We start from the raw sequence: 6,000 nt of genomic DNA, 5'->3' as shown, positions 1-6,000 counted from the left end.
TACACAACAAATACAAATAGAAGAGCCTGGTGGAAGGCAGCTACAAAAATAATAAAAGTAAGCAACGGTCCTCCTTGGTCGTGGACGCGAGTACAGGCCCAAAAACGAGGAGGCAAAGGGATAAAAATCCATCAAACTTGCAGATAAGCCAACAAGAACGAGAAAAAAGCGAAGAACAAAAAAAAAAAGAAAAACTAAGATTGAAATGAAAATGGCAAAATGAAGGAGCGACGAGGCACAGCTAAAGAAGAAGAAAAAGAAAAAGAAGAAGTGTAAGCAAAAGTGAAATAAAATAATAATAAACGCAACGCAAAACCGACCAGGCGGCGTTGGCAGTCCTTCCATCTCGCCAAGGTCCTCATCGTCATCGTTGAGGATGCGTGAGGAACTTGCCGGCCAGAGAGCTGCGGCCGTAAAAGCAAAAATATTGCGCAAAATAATGCTTCATTTCGGTAAAAATAACATACTCATCATTGAATATACAATATACGATATATAAGTACTATAGTATATATATATATATGTATGTGCATATGTATAGTATGTATATAATGGGCGGCAGTTGTTTGCTGTGCTCTGCCGCATAGCAAGTGGAAGCAAGTGGCAAGCGATTGGGGCAAGGGTAGCTCTCTAAGTGGCAGTTGAACGCACAGACACGAGCCAATGAAGGGTGTGCGTGTACACGTGTGTCTGTGTCTGTGTGTGTGGTGTGTGTGGCATGCAGAAATGTTTAACATTTGATATGGATGGTTGCATATACACATAAATGTGTGTGCGGGGTATTTACAATACATATTGCCTGCAAGTAGCATGACAGACCTTTCAACGAAAGATCAAGTTCCATTCAGCTAGGGGATAACTAGAAACTCTCAGCTGCCTGTCCATTAGGATGTTTCATAATCTCGACAAAAATTTACCATCAGGTCGTGCAAACATTTTTGAATTTATGAAGCGGTTTCTCATCGAGTCTTTGAAATATATTCCCACAACATCACACATTTTTCATCAAATTTCTTATGTGGTTTTTTTTTTTCTTTGCAGAAATTCTTTGAGTTTTTCTTTACCTTCGTGGCTTTGAGTGGTATGTGTTCTAATTGAACTGCGCGGAAAGGCTTTCATTTGAAGCTAATCAACCGTGTTGTGAAAACGAACTCTTTTGTATTTTCGAATTAATTAAGTTGTCAGTTTTTCATTGTTTATGTTACTACTTTGAAATGCTTTTTATAGTAATGCTGCTCTTTTATTCCGTACAACCTTTATTCCTGGACTGCTGGTTGAATTTTGCGAAAGTATTTAAATAATTTAAGTTCTGCAGCAGACAATTGATAAGTCTGAGCAGCATTCTACAAACATTTATCAAGTCTGCGAGCTTGTTCTCAAAACAGTTAGCTTCTTGTTTCCATTAGTTATAGATATTTATAAAAATCAATAAAAAAAATACCTAAAAATTGATACTGCAGCCAAAACAAAAAAGTGCAAACACTACTATTTTAAGTGTTCTGCCCAACATTTCTAAATTTGTTGTAGTTTTATGTGTTTTAGACATATAAAGATTTAAAACCCTCTGTTCTTTTAAAATAATTTGTCAGCTGATTGCAAAATTTGGCGATGTCTCCTCCTCTAAAACTATTCAGAAATATTACATTAAAATTTCCGTTTAAATAATTAAGTAATTTTAACGATCCAAATCTTGTGGAAGAACCTTTTATATCCGTCTCATATCTTTAATAAAGCAGTAGGTGAAGAGATCTTCTGAATTATTTGCATCTTTCTTAAATTTTTGATTGTTTTTAGTTCTCTTAAAATTTTTATTTATATGATTTTAGAATTGTTTGATACAGAAAAGCTATTGTGAACGCCATAGTTGTTTTTCTTAACCCTTTTGTTTGAATTTAATTGTTGCTTTCTAATTAAAACCTTTGCAGCTATTTTTAAGCTCTTCTAAGTCCTACTTATTATTAATAGAGGTTAGTTCTTTTTGCAAATATTTACAAATATTAATTAAATAATTGTAAAACTGTGCAATAATTGTTTTTTGTAAAACAAGTCGCTATAGATTAAGACTTAATAAATTGCATTCATTTTCCGCTTAAATATCTTCCGCAATCTTTTAAAGCAGACGTATTGAATGCTCTTTCTTACTCCCTAAAAACTAACAAATAGAGAGAGCTTCTAATTCAAAAAATCGTTTCTATTTACAGCTTTTGAGAACAGCTTCCAAAAGGTTCAACATTAAAATCGAATGGAATGAAATCCGATTGATTGGGATTTAGCTAAAGATATTTTAAAGCGGAAAGTGTACGTTTAAACTTCATTTGATATAAATAATTGAAAGTCTCGCACATTTTTTCCTTTCTGGGCATTATTGGTGGGTTTCTTGGTTCCATTAAAGCAGCTGCTGAAAATAATGCTTAGGTGAATTGGGAATTGTGGTTGAAGAACGACGCCATGCTTTGTCTTATAATGCTGATGCCCTACCATAAAGCAGCGGCAGAGGCAACAACAACTACAGCAACAAGGACAAATAAAGCCATTCGTAGCTTCCCATCAAAAAAAAAAACAGAAAAAACAGGAAAACCACATGTTACATGGTTGCGCGGATTTTTCTTTTCGCTTGTTTGCCACACTGGTTGCCATTGTTGTTGTTAATACTTTGCTTTTCACATTGTTGCCGCTGCTGGTAGTATTTGCTGTTGTTGTTGTTGTTGTTGTTTGTGATTGCTGTTGTCGTTGGCATTGTATCAGATCGATTACGTCTACAAGTGCCAGATACTTGGGCGTAAAAACGCAAACGCACGTGTTCCTCGGTTCAACTGCCATTATTGTTGTTGCTGTTGCCGGTTCCTGCTATTGTGAAGCTACAATTTTCAATGCTGTTGTTGCTTTTGTTGTTGTGGCTGCTGCCTGCTGCCTGCTACGGCTGTGGCAGCCTGTCATTAGGAAGATTGATTTGGAAGCGTGGAAATTTTTGCGCCATTGTTGTGGCGCATTTATGGCATGTTTCTAACAAACAAACACATCTAGCACATATTTAGGCTAACACACACACACACACACACACACACACAGCTCCGAAACGGGAACACCTGGCGCGCCGTTTTTCGCTGGCAGATCATTTTTTGATAATATTATTTCTTTTTTCTATTCTTGCTTCTTGTTGCCCAGCAAATAAAAATTTAATGTTGCCTAACATACTTGTAAAAATAAGGCATAGCAGTAAGCGTTAAATAAATTAAATTAAATCAACGGCCCTGTCTAAAACTGCCACAAGACGCTCAGAAATAGATACATAGATATATATAGTACATACTTGTATATAAGAGACTTGTGTCGAGGAACACTCCGGAATTTTATAAATAAATTGTTTACAGCCTAATGAAGGAATGTGTCTAAGCAGAGCAGCAAAATGTTGCTAATTAAATAAATTTGTTAATCAAAGACATAGCCAGACAAACTAGACTCTTCAACAACGAAAACTAGGCCGACAAAAATGAAATGGCAATGGTTTTCATTCATAAAATAATGTCAAAAGTGAAGAGTGAAAAAAATAGAAACAAATTTGGGGTCAGCTATAAAGTGTGTTTTGTGCAGAACACCAAATTAACATAAAAGCTAAGCAAAGGGCTGGAAAAAACAAGTTCAAATCAATAAAAAAAAACATAAAAACAGAACCATTAAAAGCGAACTTAAATTCGGGAATTTTTAGAATTTTCTGCACATGCTCAAATAAATAGATTCCACGATTTTCAAAATACAAGTAGGTATATATTTCAACCAAATCGTCGATTTTAATCAAATACAATTTTGTAAAAAGAATAATTAATTTTTGATAAAAGACCGAAGTTTGGGGCTTGAAAAAAATTTTGATCGTGTTTTTTTTTTAATTTTTTTAAAAAACATAGAATACAAGTACAATTTTACCAAAAAACCGACTTTAGATCTAGTGCTGTGAATGCTTTGTTTATTGTCATTTAAAGTGACTTGATGTTTCGAGGATGATTCTGAAGTAACAGCATTCTGTTCAGGAATAGAATTTTCAGCTAGAAATTGAGAAAATCAGATATATTTCAGGTAGTTTTCCCATGGATGCCATTGTCAGAACTGCACGAAATTGAAATGGGAAGCACCAGCTTTCAAATGGAATAAGAATCATCGACTCACCCAGTCGACTGTGCTGAGGTAACAAACATCAAAAAATATACTATATACTGACGAATTGATAAACTCCTCGATTTGCGACATCCACTGTGATTTACATAATATATAATATCATTATTAAAAATTCAATGCAAAAATGCTATATTTATTAGAAATTTGCATTTGAATAATTAATAGAATAAACAGTTTATCCAATCTAGCGCACTAATTTCTAAATATTTAAATATGTTTCAACTACTTATCTATTTGCAGCAACAAAAAGAGTTAACAACTTTTTTAAATCAGGCTTATAAGCCACGATGATAGTGGATTTGTTGTTTAGATTTTTGCTCATAGATTTGTATTGCAGACAAAGAGATTATAAAGTGAATATGCCTATTTAGTTGAATTAATTTTTGTGCTGATTAGGCGCTGTGTCTCTGCCGCGGCAGATTTATTCTGTAATACATGACAAACAACAATCAAACTCCGGCTCGTATATTATTTAAACAATACCAGCAGCTTTCTAACATCCCAATTAGCTGTCCACGAGCACACATATCTAGCAGTATTTACATGTGTTTAAATCATCGCGAATGTGTGAAACACGAACGCAAAAATGGAATTGCATTAAAAAAGTTTGGCAGCCACAAACACCGATTCATACATATATAGTATATCTGTATAAAGTTTCGTGTAATATATTGTCACATTAACTCTCGCTCTCACTCTCACTTGTGCACGCACTTGAAAAAGTACATTAAAATCACATTAACCCGTCAACGTTTAACGCGGCGTATGCGTAACTTTTGTTTATGCCTTCTGCCTAATGCCTTCCTTTTGAAGTTGCGTGGCAGACCAACCAACAACAGCAACAACAATTCCAAATGGGTCGCCGCGATAACACAGCTCCATGTTTAGGCCAAACAAATTTTTGAAAGCCAACAACAACAACAACAATAAAATATGTGTGTATTCTTTTAACATTCCCATATCTGTCGCGCATATAATTGAGCTCTGGGCCACTGATTCCAGCGGTCGAGCGAAATTGTTGGTTGCCTGCGATCTGAGGCATTGTTATAATGTAGTGTGTGCGTGTGTGTGTGTGTGGGTGTGTGTGTGTGTGTGGGTGAGTGCAGATGTTTGGTCAAATTGACAAAAAAAAAATGTTGGACAGGCTGCTGGCAGCTTATCAAAAATTCAGCATGTGTATGGCTCTGGCAAATTGTATCCCTCTTCTACTCACTCTATATACTTATATATATTTGTGTATATATGTGTGTGTGTGTGTGTGTGTGCTCTGCATGACAAGCAGTTGTTGTTGTTGTTGTTTGATTGCCGGGGTGGCGCGGCATAGTTTCCCAATTGGCAGTCAGGCGACCATTTGTAAGGCTAACTGATTGTTTGACAACCGCGCGCGACACATTTGAATATTTTCGGTGCGCTTTTTTTAAAAATTTTTAATCTGCCCGTCTGTCATTTTATTTATTTAGCTAATTTATTTATTTTAACTCACAACTAAGCTTAAACTTTGCTGCGGCCTACAAATGAAAAGCGACGGCAAGAAACATTTCAGACAAAGATAAAAGCGTGGCTCCAATTTACAGACTTCAGCAAAAAGAGCAATTAGGCCACGAAATTACAATAGCTTGTGGAATTTTGTTGAAAAGCTGTGTTCTGATAGCTCCTTTTTGTAATATTAACCGATAATTGAAAAGAAAATACAACACAATTTAATGTTAATGGAAAGCTTTGGAATTATATTTTAAATTTATGATTATGATGACTTTTTACTTCTTATGCTTGTATTGTAAGTCTTAGGAATTTAATTTATATTTATTTAACTTATAACATAAAAAAGGA

This window comes from Scaptodrosophila lebanonensis, unplaced genomic scaffold (genome assembly GCF_003285725.1).
Source record: "Scaptodrosophila lebanonensis strain 11010-0011.00,11010-0021.00 unplaced genomic scaffold, SlebRS2 tig00000085-arrow-pilon, whole genome shotgun sequence".
NCBI lineage: Eukaryota > Metazoa > Arthropoda > Insecta > Diptera > Drosophilidae > Scaptodrosophila > Scaptodrosophila lebanonensis.
This window is presented reverse-complemented; position numbering follows the sequence as displayed.